Below are 18,759 nucleotides of genomic sequence, written 5' to 3' on the forward strand. Positions count from 1 at the left end.
CATGGCCCATAGAAGTGCAAGAGAAGGTCTGCTGTGTCATTATCCTGTGACCTTGGAAGAGGATTTACTGCAGGGGTAAGGGGAAGGAAGTTCTGTGAAGTATGGAATGCATGGATATTAGAGTGGTAATTCCTTGGTCCTTCTCTTCTTTTTCCATCTGGAAAGAGGCTGATATGGAGGCAGTGGGATTAGAGTCTCTGAGAGTGAAAAGGATGAAGATGGGGGTGGGGTGGGATAGAATGTGACTGGTGGAGAGGAACATTCCAGTGCTTAGTGTGGAATTGTGGCTCATATTTATTTTCCACAAAGCCTAGACCCTTCCAGAATATAAGTAACAAGAATTAAGTAATGCACTGTTTAAAATGCTTGTCATTGAAAATATTCCTGTAGATATTCCAATGAGTGCTGTGGACCTGCTCCTCAGAAATGATTGTGCACATGTGTGTACACACATGCAAACGCACATGCATGCGCACGTGCGCACACACAGTGCATAGTTTGGCTTACATTGTGATAAGTAGTGGATCCAGATTCTGTCATCCCTGCTTGGCTTGTGGCTCCCATCATGCTCCCCCCCTCACTGAGAGGGTTCCCACAGGGGGGCGTTCTCATCCTCTACCAGCTCCCCACTTGGTGAGTGGCCCTGCATCTTCTACCCTTTTTGCTTTTTCTCTGACCAGAGGTTGGTTTACCTGGAAGGAGTAGAAGAGATACCAGAAGTCCCAGGCATTGATGACGTTGTAGTACATTGAGAGGAAGAAGGAGACCACCACAATAGCAACACCTGTGAGCAAAGCAGAGGGCCATGCTGAAGATCAGATGTGTGTCATTTAACCAGTGGGACTTGAATGACACAACTATGGTGAGATCCCCAAACAAGAACACTCTTCCTTTAGGGTTTCATTAGACCTGATACCACACCTATGACATCATCTTGGGAATTACTACCACTCAACTCTGATCATCTGAGATGGTAGATCAGTAATGGATTTTTGACATCTAAGTGTCAGGTCCTGGGCTCAGTATTTTGTTTATGCAGTTAGTTCACACAAAAACATTGTCCTCCTTCCAAAGAGCAAACTAAAGCTCAGAGATTTCCCAAAACCACCCAGCAGAACTATGGAGAAGGGCCAACTACATGCCTGATGTGAACTTGCTCCTTTTGCAGGTCGAGTTCCTGGAGCCAGCCCCATCCATGTGGCAGGAGTGTGACAGACAGACAACACTTACCCCCAGCCAGGTCTGATCTATGAGGTCCCATAGTGTGTATCACTGTGAGAAGTGAGAATTTGCCATTAGGTTGCTCTAAAGTGTGTTCCCTTGGGAGTATTGTCAACCTTTGTCATCCCAAACATAACCAGGAGAGCTGTAAGTTGTTGACTTTGCATGTGGCAGACTATACAGGTATCAATAGCATTACAGAGCAACTCCTCCCACTCCACTGAGAACTCAGGCCAGTAAGTGCATGTCAGTGCCCAAGGGGCCAGGCAGTCTCCCCTGTTTTCCAATATACAGCATACATTGCTGCCTCAGCACACTCTGATGGCCTTCATAGCTCTTCATCATGAGGAGGCAGTTTGAAGATGAGTTCTAATGCCCCGGACATATTTCTTCCAAAGATGGAGGAGGTCACATCAGGTGGACCCTTCCTCATTCCTAAACAATGGCTCAGACTTCCTGTCTGCTTCCCTTTCTTGGGCATGAAAGGTATACTGAACATGTATGAAAACTGATGGCTCTAGATCCTTTGCTTTTACAAACTAGGAGAATCACATCCTGGAGGTGCCAGGGGACAGTCACTGAAGGTCACTCTGGAAGGGTGCAGTAGGCCACACCTGGTATGTTCGCATAGATGCTTGGCTTCTGCATCCAGGTATCATTACGATGGCCCAACACCCCTAAGTGGTGTGGTGAAGATGAAATGACCTCACACTCGTGCATGCCATGTTCAGCACCAGGCACACATTAAGCAGGGGGTGGCATTTGTGTACATCCCCAGAGGGTAGGTAGCTGGGACCAAATGAGACATCAGAGGGGAAGGGCCAGCAAGGAGCATACTTGGTGAATGGTCACTATTCTTCAGTAATCCTTGCACCAAAAGGAGAGTTCTCTCCCCTACCCTATGGGTCTGGGCTGGCCTCTTTGTCCATCAAAATATTGAAAAGAAAAAGAAAGAAAGAAAGAAAGAAAGAAAGAAAGAAAGAAAGAAAGAAAGAAAGAAAGAAGAACAGAAAAAGAAATGGCATGTGTATTCCAGAGGCTTGCAGCTTTTCATCCTCATGGAGTATGGCCAGGGAACATCATGATTGCGGTCCTCCAGGGTCCCAAGGGGGAGGAGCTACATGCTGGAGAATTGAGAGCCACTAGCTTAAGTACTGGGTGTGTAGGACCTATATCCACATGAATGGGGCCAGATGAAGCGGTCAAGCATGTTAGGTACCCCACAAGGCTGTATGAGGTGATTATTGTTGCTGTAAGTCACTACTTTCCCCTCATTTCAGTATCTCCACTTGGGTTGCACAAAAGCAAGATTGTATGAAAGAAACAAAAGCAAAAGACAAAGCAACACAAACAAACAAAAAACCCAAAACCCACAAAGAAACAAAACCCAGGACATTTGCTATACAGAGCCATTGAAATTTTACTAGTTTCTCAGGATAGGTTCCAGAACATAGTCATATCTTCAGATCTGGTCTTAATGTTTCCTCAAGGGTTTTATCTTCCCCTCCACCCCCCCCCACACTTTATAAGTTTACCAGCAATTTATTTTGTGGAATGTCCCTCACTTGCGGTTCTGGCAGAAACAATAAAGTGACCTGATGTCCTCCTCCAGAGGTACAAGATGTCCATTTGCCCCTTCTTGGCAATTCGGACTTTGCTCATGTGGCTTACTTAGGTGGCATCTGCTAGATTTCTCTGCTAAATCTTAACTTTTTCCTTTGAAGCAGTAAAGTAATTTGGAGGGGATACTCTTTGTTTGGTTTTGGTTTTGTTTTAAAACACTGTCTCATTGTATGGCAAAAGCTGGCAATCTTCATGCCTCAACCTCCGAAAAGCTTTGTTACAGGCTTCCTTGGCCACTGCATTAGACTTGGAGAATTTGATTCCCATTTTATTGTGCGGACTTTTTACATGAATCAATAATTCTTATCATTAGTTGTGTTTTCTCATCCCTCTGCCTGTAACCGGCATTGTCACCTTCAATGTTGGCATTTTCAATCTCTTGTCATGCACAACAGATAACTACAGCACAAATGAGCATTTTGTTGTTGTTGTTGTTGTTGTTGTTGTTAGCACACCTGCTACATGTATGTCTGTGCTAGTTCAGGTGGGTGGAACACTGAGTTGAAGGATGGCTGGGAGGAAGTGACTGGCTTTTATTCCTTAGACCCCTGAAACCTGCCAATGTATCTCTACCTGCATTGTACCAAGCACGATTATATCTCCACACTGGTCTTCTGGCTCTCAGTTTATAAGTGTTTCCAAGGCTGTGTCACAGACTGTGGCATTCTGCTTATTTTAGCCCTCAGTCTCTTACCTGGTCAAATCCTCTTTCCTTGCTCTTTACACTTGAGATAAAATTTACACACACCCCCTTGATCTCCAAGGACTTCTTTCCCTCTACGACCATTGTTCCCTGGTTCAGAGGTCTTAACACCTTCATTTCTGTCTCCCCCTGTCCATTTTCTGCACACATTTGGCTTCTCCAGAGGCTTCCCTCTCTGCCCTCTAATCTGTATGACTTACTTTTTGAGTAATAAGTTACTGCCATTTTCTCTTGGTATCTGTCTCCTTACCATTGAGGGAGCTTTTACCCATTAGTTCCGCATGACACCGGGCAAAGCTGGAGTCCAGGGTGACTACAGATTAATATCTTTTAGGTTTTACGGAACGTTTTACACATCCCCCCATACTTCAAATACAGAGGTGGGGTCTTCTTCATCTTTGGTCTGATAGTTCCTCCTCTCAAGGCAATTGTCCCTATACTATTTATAGCTATGCTACCCCCAGACTTCTAAGCCACTGAGGACAGAGGAAGACTTTATCTGGCTCATCACTGCCTTTAGTTCTGGCAAGGAGTAGGCCCTCCACAGACTGCTGGTGATAACGGTTCTATAGTAATGGTTCTATTTAAGAGGGTAGGTAATAAAGATATTACTGGAGGATGATGACGGAGATGTCTTGAAAGTCACACATGTTGATAAGAACAGTGCATCTAAAAATTCACACCAGGCCCCGTAAGATATTTTAGCAGGTGAAGGAAGGTGCTCTCCACCAAGCCTGATGATCTGAGTTTGATTCCTGTGACACACATGGTAGAAGGGGAGAATGAACTCCCAAAAGTTGTCCTCTGCCTGCTACGCAAACAAAATAAATAGGTTTTTAAAAAGCACAAATAATTATTTTAACTTCCTCTAACTTTACTTGTGTGTGCAATAGATAAGACAGGGGAAAGTCTATCCATAAAGATGGGCAATGATAAGTATTCTTTGAACTTATGATAAGACACTGTAGATCAAGACACATACAATAAAACTTCAGTGTTAGAACACATGTCTTCCTGTAGAATAGACTTGCTGTGAGAAAGAGAAGAAGCAGAAAGGAATTTTGTATATCAGATATCATCAAGCAATGATGATCAACAGTGCAAATGAAAACATGCTTCTTAAAGATGAAAAAATATGATTGTTGGATGTAAAGCCCAGTGGAGCAAAAAGTACAGCACAGTCATAATAATAAATTAAGCTCATAGAAAAAAGGATCAAGGGGTGGACATCATAAGAACAGAGAGAAGGCATGGCCAGCAAGCATAAGCCTTTATTCTATCTAGAACTGAGGGGCATAGAACACCACAGACACAACAGTTGACGTGTGTGCAATAAAGAAATTTGTAAGACAATTTCTGATAGTGTGGTTGAGATTACTGAACATCACATATATTTCTGCAATACTTGAAGTGCCCAGGGTACCTAAGAATTAATAATAAAATCAGTCAAAAACATTCTCCATCAAAGAATTAAATATCTGAAAACAATAGAAAAAAATCTACAGATTCTGAGAAAAGGAAATGACTGCCCATTGAGAGGAAAGACAGTCTCGACATCGAATCTTTTATTTTCTGTTCTTGAACTACTTGTTGATGAGCTGCAGCATGGGATCAGAAGAAAGAACACAAGTATGAAATTGTGTTATAAAATAAGTATCAATAGTAAATCAATAAGCAAAACAATGAAGGATAAAAATAATGCTGTTGTTTTCACTGGACAAATAATGTAAATGAGAAAAGGAAGTCATGACTAGGGAAACATGATACCAATGGTAAAATAATCACATATGGAATCCCAGATTATATCTTAAAGATATGCTACATAGAATAGGGTAAGGAAAGGAGCAAGAAGGAAAAGCATGCTGTGATTTGTAGGTATTCCTCAAGTTTCATGTGTTGGAATATGAATTAAGGTGGGACCTGTGAAAGATGATGGGGTTATGATGGCTCTGGATCAATGAATTCATGGGACATATAGATGGAGTGGCTTTGGATTAAAATGTTTTCTAGGCAGAGCTCCTATGTTTCCATTGTTGTGTTACAACACGGATAAAGCAGAGCAGATACTGGGACTCTGATGAGCAATCTTCACTGTTAAGGTGACAAGATTCAGAATCACCATAGGGACATACCTCTGGATCTGTCAGTGACGATGTTTCCAGGAATATTTAAATGAAAAGGGAGGACTTACCTTAAATATGGTAACATTCAAAGGACTAGAGTTCTGGACTGTTGTAAAAGGCTTGCCCTATACATGTAAAGACCTGATTTTTGATTCCCAACACCCACAGAAAAAAACTGATTATGCCTTCCATCCCAGCACTGAGGAGTCAGAGACAGTAAGTCCTTGGGGCTTGCTGGCCAGTCAGTCTGGCAGAATTGGTGAGTTCAGTCACAAAAGGGCTAGAGATATGACTCAGTGGTTAAAGAGTACTTGCAGCTCTTGCAAACAATATGGGTTCAATTCCCAGCACCTAAATGACAGATAACAACTATCAGTAACTCCTGATCCAGGAGATCCAACACCCTCTCTGGCCTTCATGGGCACCAGGCTTGTACATACAGATATACATGTAGACAAAACTCTCCTTGACATAAAATAAAAATAAATGTTTTTTAATTTTTTATAATAAGCTAGAGAGCAATCGAGTAAGACACAATGTTGACTTCTTGGCCTCTACATACATGTGTATAAATAAATTGTGAACATGCAACTCTGTGTATGTGTGTGTGTGCATGCAAACAGATATGGGAGAGTGTTGGTGGTAGGGTGGTAGTAGGGAAAACAGCAGCATTGTGCCATTACTTCTTTGCCAGGAAGCATTGTACCCTAAAGCTGTGAGCCAAAATCTTCTTTCCTTAAGTTGCCCTTGTCAAGCATTAGTCGTAGCAATGGGAAAAGTAGCCTATACAGGCATCATACTCTCAGAATGTTCAGCCTTCAGATTGATGAGCTGAACACATGTCTGTGCTTTATATATTACTCACTGGGTGCTATTCAGTTATAACAATATAAAATGGAATGCTAATGTGTTAAAAGTTTGAACTACAAAGGGTGATATCAAAGATAACATTTCATTCATGATGCTGATGAAGGAAATGAACAATTTTTCAAAAATTTAAATATTAGAAGAATAAAATGGGAACTTAAAACCTATAATCATTTGAGAGAGAAGCAATTATATGTTGTATTATAAGAGATCAGAATGCAACAATCAAACAGCAAGAACATAAAATAACCAATAGCCAATAGGTGGTGGTACCCACCTTTACTTCCAGCACTCAGGAGGCAGAGGCAGGCAGATCTGAGTTTGAGGCCAGTCTGGTCTATAGAGTGAGTTTCAGGAAAGCCAAGGCTACACAGAGAAACCCTGCCTCAAAATAATAATAATAATAATAATAATAATAATAATAATAATAATAATAAATCAGCAAATATAGTGTGATAATGATTATAAATGGATCCAACTCTTCCACTAGAAGTTTTTAATTATTTAATAATAAAGTGTCAAATTTTAAAGAAATTAGCTTCCACAACTGGAAAATGCTTAAATGTGTTGTTACCTTTATAAATGGAATGCTATTGAGCCATTAAGTTTATATTTTTAAATAATAGGATATGACTTTGAAAATTATTACAAAAGTTTTCCCCCCACTTTATTGTCTCTTCCTTTCTTTCCTCCTTCATTTCTTTTATCTCTCTCTCTCTCTCTCTCATTTTATCTCATTTTTTTGAGACAGGATCTCAGTCTGTACCATAGAATGGTCTTGAAATTAAAATCTCTTTGCCTCAGCTATGTGATTGCTATTACTCATCATGCCTGACCAGGTGTTTTCTCACGTATGCCAAGTCATATATACAGAGTCAAATATCAGAGGACAGTGTTCAGGAGTTGGTTCTCTCCTTCTATCATATGATTCTGGGAATTGAACTCGTTATTATGTTTGGCAGCAAGAGCCTTTACTCACTGAGCCATTTTGCTGGCCAAACTAGGCTAGGTTAATTTTAAGAGCAAAGCATCAAATGAATTGTAAAATGTAGCTCTCACTTTTAAAATAAAAAATAGGAGCTATTATTATCACTGGGTAGCAGAATTTCAGGGTTTTTTGATGTTGATTGTGTGTGTGTGTGTGTGTGTGTGTGTGTGTGTGCAGGATTCAACCTAGGGCCTCATTCATGCTAAGTCATTGTCTTACTACTAAACCTCACCATTAGACCCTGAGTTTGCATTTTATTCCTCATGAATTTCTCTATTTTACAGAATTCCTACTCATACAATAGCTTATTTGGAGTGTGCAATGACTTATCTTTATAACCGCCATAGCAGTACCCTGTTTGCATAACCCAAGGGTCTCACTGGAAGATAGACTCATTTCTGTGTGACATTTATCACTATGGCCAAGGCCTTGCACTGAGTTCTATCCCTTTGGGAATCTAGAGAGAGAGAGAGAGACAGAGACAGAGACAGAGCAGAGAGACATAGAGAGATAGAGAGAGAGAGCGAGAGAACCCAAATTTAGTGGCTTACATGAAGTCGACTCATGTTTTCTGACTATTGGTCTCCCCTCCACTTACATACCTTAGTTGTCTACAAAACCAACAGCAGGTGTCCATTAGCCTGATTTCCTTCTTGAGGCCTACACTTTCTTGATTTAAGACACACCCCCTGGGTTACCCTGGAGCTTGCTTTGATGGGGAACACTTGAAGAGCCACTTGCAAGTAAAAGCTGGATGCAGGGCTCTATCCATCCTACTCCTTAGTTCTATTTACTTACCTCCTCCCACTTCAGTTTACTCTCCAGGTTCCCTTTGGGTTTGGCTCAGATTCATGCTTTAGCAACAAACAGCAAAAGCACAGGCGAGGAAAATTGAAGCCTTTCTTACTGTCCCTGGTCACCTGGATCTAAAGCTTCAAGCTTTGTCTTCTAGCCCTTTCTCTATCCCCGCCATCACCCACTATCCCCTTACTCTCTGGCCACCATCCTCCTGTGTGCCTCAGTGATGACAATACCACTCTCCTGCTTAACCCTGGCCTTGCCCTCAGGAGTAAAAAGCAAAGCACTTCTTCTTCTCCTCCTCCTCCTCCTCTTCTTTTTCTCCTATTCTCCTCCCCCTCTTCCTCCTCTTCTTCTTCGTCTGCCTGTGAATAAGGAACCCTTAAGGACCTACTTCTCTCACCACTCCTACCACTACCTTGGTCTCTGCTTCATGTATGCATGCTCTCTATGCTTTTTCCACAGTTCCCTCTGCTTGGAGTATTCTGCCCTTAGTTCTATCTGATATGCTCATTTAAATGATGCCATTGACACAGGCTTTCTGGGCTCCTTCATACACAAGTCCTTCTTCAATCATTTCAGTAAACAGCCTTCTGTGAAAGCTCCACCTGCTCTGTGCATAGGATGTTTATACATTTGCTCCTTCTTGCCCCAATATAGGCTCCATCTCAGCTAGCTCACCCATAATATAAGTCTTGCCTTGTAACTGATTTTTGTTTTATTCCCCTTCTTCTAAGAACAAAATTTAAGACAGTGATTACTGACTGTGAACAATCCTATGGGGAAGTTTTTAAACTCCGTAGGTTTAGGACTTCTGGGGGTGGGACATGGGGAATGCTCACACCCCCCCACACACAAACCCCCCACACACTTACAGCTACTGGTAATTCTATCATGTATGAGAATGGAGGCTTCGCTATCAACCCATGGACACTGAGAGTTGTCACTTATCCTTTCTACCACACCCATTACCACACCCATCACCACAGAGGAGAGATGGCTTAGCCTAGGTACCTAGAAAGGCTGCATGTGATACTTCTGATTTGGGGAGAATGAGGTTTCCAGGAGATGTGAGGGGACCAAGTCCGTAGATAGAGGGAGGACATCAGATATTCCTATGTTCAGTCAGAGAAGGGCAGAACTAGAGAAGAGGTTGGAACAAAAGGTACATGGGACCTTTAAAAGAGAGCACAGAGGACACACAAGGTCTTGGCCAGGCCCCCTCCAATATTCACCCAAAGCCCTGACTGAGAGAGCCTCAAGAGGAGTGCTAGCATTTATCATGTTAAATATAGAAGCAGAGTTTCACAGAGTCCCAATTTGGAGACAGGGATGGTTTAAATCTCCTTACACCTCCTGAAGTCACCTTTGGTTCCTGGGCATGTTTTTCCTCTGTAACAGACAAGGTCAATCCTGGGAGTGCTTAAAGACTGCCTTGAACATCTGTAGAAAATGTTCTACAGCATGAAGCCCAGTGGAGTAGATTGTTACCAGGACTGATGCTGAAAATGCCAGGGAAGAGCAGCAGAGGGGACTTCTATGGCCTAGACCACAACTTTATGGCCTCGTACTTGGAATCTCAATTTGGGAATTGTACATACTAGGTAGAGGCTTAATGCCTGCTCGCTGATGCTCGGGTTCTGTTCTACCCAGAACTGCAGAAACAGAACAAGACACAGCCTGAATGTGTGTACACAGTCTTAAGTAAACACTGTAGGGTGAGTCCCCATCCATTCCTGGACATTTTGGTGTGTGCCACGCCCAGGCTGAATGTTCATTTGAGCCATGGTCACCATAGAGCTTCACTCCAGTGGTGTATACAAGCCTTTCTGGTGCAGCTCACACACCTAGCCATCCTCACCTCTTTCTAGGCTTTCACCCTGCAATTATGTGGCATTCTGGAGCCAGCCACAGTGGGACTGTTTATACTAGGATGGAAAGCTAATGCTATGATTTAGGACCCAGGGTGGCGGGCTAAACCCCCAGAATCTGACAGAATGGGGACATTTGAATAACCCTGAATCTACTTCCAAGGTATGGTCTGTGAACTGGAAGTATCAGTCTTAACAGGCCCCATTTAAAAAGTCAGATCCTGGTTGGGTGGTGGTAGCTCATGCCTTTACTCCCAGCCCTTGCTGAGTTTGAGTCCATCCTGATCTACAGAGTCAGTTCCAGGACAGCCAGAACTATTACACGGAGAAAACCTGTCTCAAAAAAAATTAACATTTTGAGAATTGGCAGAATTAAAGGGACTAAAAGCACAGGAAAGAAAAGGGAATGAAATGAAAGGGAAGGAATGGCAAAGGAAGGAAAAGAAAGGAAATGAAGGAAAGGGGAGGGGAAGAGAGGGAAGGGGAAGGAAGGGAAGCATTAAAGAGGAATGGAACATTAACTCTGAAAATGATGACACTCTATGGAGTCAAATGCCCTCTAATTTTCCCCTTGTTCAAATATCATCTAGAGAATAATTAAGAGGGGGGATGCATAATCTATAATCTTTCTTCAGTAACATGACTGCTGCCTTTCTCCCACACATTTTACATGCATTCAAGCACACTGTTCATGCATGTGCATGTATGTTTTCACACATTGGTTGGTATTCAGCACATTTGAAGCCGGAAGTACTTAATACCTTGGTCTTTGGTCTGCTGACTTTTTTGAAAGTGTGATTTGGTAAAATTCCTTCAGCCTCCTTGTTGGTTTTCTTTTTCTTCTTTGTTGTAGGGGTTGAAGCAACAGAGTCATGCAGAGAGTAGGGACACCTGGAACATAACCCTAAGAATTAACATTGTGTGTTCAGGACTGGCTGAAGGAAGCAGTTACAGTCTACTGGATTCCAGGTTTTTGGCAGTTTATAAACAAACTCCTTGTTAACTGGCATGATTGCATCTGTGTCCGGAGACATCTTACATCCTTCCTTTATACTCAAGAACATTGGTTCTCAAACTTCTTACAATGCTATAGTAACCCCAAACCATAAAATTATTTTCATTGCTACCTAACTGTTATTTTGATATTGGAGACAGCAGTTTGCCAAAGGGGTTGTGACCTAGAGGCTGAGAAACAGTGCTCTAGCATCGACAATTTTGCTTTTGTAGCTGGTCCATCCTTACCATGGGTTTGGGTGATACTAATAACTTGCTGGAAGTTGAGTACTATGGATCCAGAGTGGTGTGGGAGTGCCTTCAGCATCTCCCATTCTTGACTTTATGTGTGTGTGTATGTGTGTGTGTGTGTGTGTGTGTGTGTGTATGCACGTGCACACGTTTACTAAGTCTGAAATTGATGGTGGGTGTCTTCCTTCATCAGTCTCCACTTTGTTTACTGAGCTAAGGTCTCTTATTTGAGCTCAGAGTTCTCTGATGGGCTGGTGAAGCCACACAGCTTGCTGTAAGGATCTTGTCTCTGCTTCCTGAGTGCAGACTCTTACAACTGCCAGATGTTTGCCTGGGTTCTGGGTATCCAAACTGACCCTCACCATTGCACTGCAAGTGCTTTAATCCACTGATCTACCTTCTTAGTCCGAATGTATGGCTTTCATTGCAGCTCTGGCTCATTCATTTAGTAAGTTTTTAATAGGATTCTTCCTCTGGCTTCCCTGCACTGGAGGACTGGATGAGCAGGGTGATAGAGAAACTCTAAAGCTCCCAGTGTCCATGACCAAGTGCTCATCTGATTTTACAGGTAAGGAGAGTCAGAAAGAGAAACACAATATGGTAACAAGAAAGTTCTCCAACTAAACTGAAAGACAAAAAAAGTAAAGTTAAAGAAACCCCTCACTTGAAATGAAGGACTAACCTGTAAACCAATATCTGTTCCTTGGAATTTGCTAACTTCCACTCACAAGGGAGATAAGAAGATACCAAGAATTCACACTGCCCCTCCTTTCTTGTGAGTTAGCAGGTGGTGAATAAGGTCCTTAGGAAACAAAGAGATAGCTGCAACTCCAGTTTGCCCAGACAAAATTAATTAGCACACTCTGAGGCCCTAAGGTCTGTTGACCCTAATAGCGAGACCATCTGGCCTGAAAGAGTCACATACTCAATAGACAGAAGGCCCCACCCCCATCCTAAGCTTGTGGGTTTGCCTATAAAAACACCTGTGGGGGGGAGAGGGAGGGGGAGGCGGCTTATCTCTAGCTTGCCTGCTGGAGGAGCCCATTTGCTCAAATGTTTCCTGTTCATTAAATCCTCTTGCGTGTTGCAGCAGCTGTACTACACATTGAGTTCTTGGGGGTACCGACTGAAATTATGAGACTCCTCATTCTGAGGGTCTTACAAACAAAACAAAACACAGCCAAGGTAGGGAGAAGAAGGTACCTAATAGGAAGTTGGATTACTAACTCGCAGGCAGTTGGAGAAGGGAGGAGCTTAGTGACTGGATTAAACATGAATTGCATAGGATAGTGAAAGACCCCCACTATGCTTATTGCTTGTTTAAATTACTCTTACTAATTTGCCAAGGTCAAGTTATGAAAAAAGTACAGGAGGGAACCAGGTGCTGTTCTATTCCAGCACCAACCAGATATCTGGGGTCTGCAGCTTGGACCAAAGCAAGGTCAGCAGGACAGTATCCTGGATTCTGAGATAGTCATAACTGAATTCTTTGTATCCTTTGTGCCCAACCTCATATAACCATCTGTCCTTGATTAACTACAACTGCTACAATTAGATGAAACAATGAAATCCCTGTAACCATGCTTCTGCTTCTGTAAGCCTGCTTCTTGCCACCCCAACCCTATATTTTAACCTCAGCATTCTCAGTCCCAGAAAGACTGAAGCATCCACAGGTACCTGTGTAAACAATAAATAACCTCTTGCACTTGCATCCAGTGGTCTGGTCTTGTCTCTTGGGGGCAAGGGACTTTCACCCTGATAAGCTCCAAACTCTTGGGGTCTCATGGGGGCCTTTCAAAATTATAATAAAGGAGACAGATAATTAAGAATGACCTTTTAAAAATCTATAGCTTAACCCTTTGTTGACTTGATTTTGGTCTAGATAGAGTAACAGGATGAGGGAGGGTTGGAATTTTCTTAAACAGGTTAAAATTTGTCATATACCAGTTTAGCATCTTTCAAAGTTGTGAGGGTGAGAAGGAAGGGCTGATTAATTCCCCCAGGTGCACACACACATTCTATTAGGTAAACAAGAGCCACCCAGGGAACTACTGTAAACACTTTAGAATACTTTTTTTAGTTATCCATTCCATGCATGATTTTAAGCACAACTGCTTTAAAATGTTACCAGTTTTGAATCTGACTTCCTCTCCTTCCACTTAATACATGATAAAATCTTATTAAAACTTTACCTCCAAGGCTGTCAAGGGGACCATTATGTGAATGTTCCACAATTTATTGAACCAACCCCCTTTTCTGAAGGGCTTAGAATGTTGTTAACATTTTGATCTTATTAAAGGACAGTGATCACGTTATTTTCTGCCTCAGAATGCTGACTTGTACTTTAGACAAGGCTTTAGAGAAATGGAGTTGGAGAGGAATTTTGTTTTAAATACATGCTGAGACTTCATGCCATACAGGCTTCAGAAAGGTACTTGACCTTAGGAAGGTCCGGGTCTGAGTCCCAGGAGTTCCCTGCTTGTTGTTCCACTAACAGGAATGCATGGTGAGTTTGCAGCTGTCTGTTGTACCCCTTCAACTCCCTGTCAGAGAAAACATTGTAAAAGCTAAACAACAGCAGGACCAAGAAACAAAGTATCTGTGTGTGGGATTATTTGTTTTTTCCCTGCCTTCTATAATTTCAAACCCAAAATAAGTCCCCACATCCACAAACCAATCTTTTTCTTTATTAATAAAAAGTAAAGAAGCAACTCACAACCCTTTTGATTTGTGTTTCAACTTGTGGTTGGGGACTTAAATTTTCAATCTGCAGGTTGCTCACTTTTCCACCTCAGTAGAGGGTGGGGAGCCTGTCCTGCCACAAGGGGACAGCAGGTTACCTGCCACTGCCAGGTACCTGCTGGAACTGCAGCTCAGGCTCCAGACAGCCTGTGCAAGCTACAGAGTCTCATTCCCTAGGCTAGGCCCTAGGCTAGGCGGAAACCTAAGATTTTCATGCTATTGCTGAGTGACTTTAGGTCCATGTCTCCACTCCACCACTGGTTAAGGTCTCTGACTTGGGGCAAGTCATTTAACACCTCTGACAGTTTCATCTGCAATAGAAAACAAAAACAAATCCCGACTACTCCACCCCCACCCCAACAAGCTTAAACTACCTATCCCAGAACTATTCACCTTCAAACAGTAAAGAAAGCAGGCACAATCAGCAGAAGGCACTCAGGCCACTTAAGCTTCAGATTATATGTTTCCCCACCCCCAACCCTGTCTGCTTCCCACCATGCCTAGTTCCAGTCTATCACTGATGGATATTTGTGTTGTTCCAGTTTGCAGTTACTATGAACAGAACTAGTGTGTACATTCTAGCATGTTCCTCTCTCTCTCTCTCTCTCTCTCTCTCTCTCTCTGTGTGTGTGTGTGTGTGTGTGTGTGTGTGTGTGTGTGTGCGTGTTTGTGTGTGTGTTTTAAACAAGCATTTATTGGGAGCAGGTGCCATAGCATGAGTTGAAGTTAGAGACAATTTGTGGGAGCCAGGCAAGTGACCTTAACATTTCACTGGCCCAGCCGTTCCAGTTTTAAATTTTTGTGTCGACTTATGACTGTGCAGTGATGTTTCCATTTGCCTGTTGACTTCCCTGACAACTGACAAGTCTGCAACCTTTCCACTTACTCACTGGGCCATCAAAAGAGCCCGGGGTTTCTGAAAGTCTGCCTGAGCCCTTGATCAGTTTTTACTGGGCTGTCTTTTTCTACTGATTTGCATTTGTTTCCCTACTTTGGCTACGGGCCCTATGTCTGCTTTATATACCAACAGTTTCATTTCTTACTGTGTTGCCTTTCTGGCCCATTTTAAGTGTATTCTATTGGAGAGAATTCATAACTTCAAGAAAGGTCAATTTGTGCTGGAGATGTATGTAGCTCAGTGTTCAGAGTGCTTGCCTAACATGCATGAGACCCTGGGCTCTATTCCTAGCTCTCCATAAACTGGGTATGTATGGTGGTGTATAGTTATAATCCCAGAACTTGGGAGGTAGAAGCAAGAAGATCAGTGGTTCAAGGTCATCCTCAGATACACAGCTACATAGCAGGTTCAAGGATAGCCTGTTATTGGAGACCCTATCTCAAAAATTAAACAAGTAAGCAGAAGGAATAGAGTTTAGTTTCCAGCATCCATATGGCAAGCTCACTACCAACTGTAACTCCAGGTGTAGTAGGGGATCTGATGGATTCTTTTTTGACAGCACCTATATGCATGTGCTTGTATATACACACAGACATATACAAAAAAATAAAAATAAATATTAAAAACAAACAAATCTATCAATCTTTTTTAAAAAGTTGTCTTCATGACCATTTTTCCCCTCATGTCTTACTTTACACAATCTTTTCCTACCAGGAGAGTAGTAGATGCCTTTAATTCTAGCACTTGGGAGACATGAAAATCTGTGAGTTCGAGACCAGCCTGGTTTAACATAGTGATTACACAGAGATGCTGTCTCAAAAAAACAAAAACAAAAATGCAAACAAAAACAAAACAAAACAAAACAAAAAACCCAAACAACAACAAAAATCCCAACTTCTTCCCTACCAATTCCAAGGTCATGAATATATTCCTGAGGAGTCAACCCCTTAGCAAAGCTAATCTCAGCAGTGAATGAGTTACTGCCTAGAAACTGCCCTTCACCAAACCTGGATGTCAAGGATTCTGCTAGGCTGGCTGGTTAATGCACTGAAGGGATCCTCCTGTCTCCATATTTTCCCTCTTCTCAGTATTGGGAGAAATAGTCATGTGCCATTGAGCCATCTTCAGCCCCAGCTCTCCTGATAGAGGGTCTACCTAAATGGCATGATGGTGAATAGTTTGTATATAACAGCTGTTGCTGCCTCCAGCTATGTACTTATGTTTTGGGTATCACAAATCAGTTCACCTATAGGGTTCTTAGCCACATAGTGACATTTAGGAACTGGACACCTCAGAAAGATACCCAGGACAGTTACCATGGGATTTGTTGGTACAATGGTGGCAATGCCCTTCTTTTAGTCCTTACCCCAGGGACCAGGCCAGCATCTGGTCTTAGCTGCCTTGGGAAGCCATCCCAATATGTGAGGCCCAGTAAGTGAAAATCCTCTGCCTTTGTGTCTCTGTGGTGTGTGTGTGTTTGTGTGTGTGTGTGTGTGTGTGTGTGTGTGTGTGTGTGTAGTATAAAGAATCACCCAGTCCAAGTAAATGCAAATAAAGTAGTCACATTACCACACAACACTAAACATGCACTTGGTAACTTTTATCTGAAATGATTCATTGAGTGATGGACTACTACAATTACAAAGAGTATGGTCATGGGGGACCTCTACACAGAGACAGTGATGCACTGTGTGAACATTAATGGTAGACTGACAGATGTATATTACCTTTTTGCAGAAAAATCTCTCATCTGCTGGTAAATTTCTGTGCAAATACCTCAACTTTAGGCTATTTTGAGGTTCCAACATATCAGCTGGCAGTTTGGGGAGAAGACATTTAGTGGCAAACCATCATGTTGAGTTCTCACCATGCAGGTACAGTGACATGGGTGGCTACAAGAGCTTAGCTGGTAGTAAAGAGTAGCAAATAACTGGAAATGATTTTTAACTTTTACTTCTGCTTTAGATAATTTATACAACTTATTCCTCAGCAACGACTGTATTTAATAAAACAAATTCTCAAAATCCTTCCACATGCCCTAATTGGTTACTCAGAGCACTGTAGAGGATTGGGCGGTAGAGAGAACTCAGCTCTTTGAGGTGTTTGTTTCTCTTTTGGGTGCTTGGTGTCTCAGAAACAGAGTTTTCAGACAAGCTTTAGTGCTCAGAGGAGCCTACTCTGGCTTGTGGGAGAACATTTTCTTCAGACTTTACTTTTACAGCATCTATGACAATCGCAGCACTGAAGTTCATGTTATGCACTTTCCTAAAGAGGAGAAGAAGGGGCCATGACTGCATGGGTGTGGGCCACTAAGTCCATCCCGGGATTCTATATTCTTACCTTATTAATATGAAGGCCATGCAGCTTTCAATCATTTGCTCATCTTGGTGATTTCCATTGTTCCCTAACTACTATCTCGAGCTTCTAGTTCCCCACAAAATAAAGTCCAAACTCACTCCTTAGCATTGTTTGGAAAGCTTTGAGGATTTTTTTTTTTTTAAATTGAGCCCTGAGGAATTTTTTTTAAATTGAGCCCTGAGGAATTTGACCCTTGCATACCTGGGTTCTAGAAAACAGAGTGTTAACTCTTAAGTCTAAAAATACACAGCATTTTGCTGCAGGTGAGAAACCTACATCTAAGGATGAATAGGACATATCAGCCACAGTCTCTAAGAAACACATACAATTCACTTTTCAGAACAAATGCAACTCTGCAGGGCTTGGAGCACCAAGAGATGGCTCAGTGGTTAAGTGCATTTAGATGACCCCAGGTTCAATTCCTAGGACCCACATGGTGGTTCACAACTATCTGTAATTTATTTAACAGGGAATCTGATACCTTCTTCTGGATTCTGAAGGCTCCTGTCACTCAGGAACAAATGCATGCACATTTAATAAATAAAAATTTTTGAAAATAAAACTGAAACATTGATACTACTTTGTATATGAAGCTATTGTTTTTCTTATGTAATTTTAGATAGATATTAAGAATTTTAAAATGGCTCTTCTCCTGTATTTCCTGGGTCATATGTCTCACACTACTTACTCTTATCTTTTCAGAAGCTGCCCATATTTTTACAGTGTCCAGGATTTTGATATTACGTCCAGGGTAGCCTCACTACAGTAACTAGTGTACATCGCATCTTCATTTGGAATTTCATTTGCCAAGTGTTCCTCAGCACCACAAACTTGCAGCTCAGCCTATTTGTTGTCAAGAAAGAGCCTGGGATTCACTGTTAGTTATGGCAATCATTTAGGCACTTGTAGCTGGTGGCTTCTGTGTGTGGACTGGAAAGACACAGAACATCATTGTACAATTTCCACTAGGCAGTCCTGGCCTGGAAGTTCAGTGATAACACCTGCCATGCAGCATTACTCTCTATGCTTAGACTGCAGGCAGCTGTGTGGGATGGAGTCCTATGTTGCATGCTGCACTGCTTCCTCAGAAAAGGATGTGACTTTCTCCTCGCCTCTGCTCCGTATTTGGGTGCTGACCAAGGACATGTATGTCAGGGTTCTCCAGAGCTACAGCTCCTCATCCTCTGCCAGGAAGGTCACATGTATCAAAGGTGACTCCATACCTTGAAGCAACAATCACCACAGGATGGGAAAGTCATGTGCCTTCATCAGACCTGGGCTCCTGTTTCACCTTTATTTCTCATGAGCTCCATCCAGGTTCT

The 18,759-nt window shown here is 42.2% G+C and overlaps 1 pseudogene; it reads right to left on the bottom strand.

The window, feature by feature from the left end:
• LOC127235933 (sodium- and chloride-dependent transporter XTRP3A-like) overlaps positions 1-18,759 on the bottom strand; it is a 205,519-nt pseudogene that overhangs the window by 79,965 nt on the left and 106,795 nt on the right.

The sequence above is a fragment of the Phodopus roborovskii genome, unplaced genomic scaffold, assembly GCF_943737965.1.
Source record: "Phodopus roborovskii unplaced genomic scaffold, PHOROB, whole genome shotgun sequence".
NCBI lineage: Eukaryota > Metazoa > Chordata > Mammalia > Rodentia > Cricetidae > Phodopus > Phodopus roborovskii.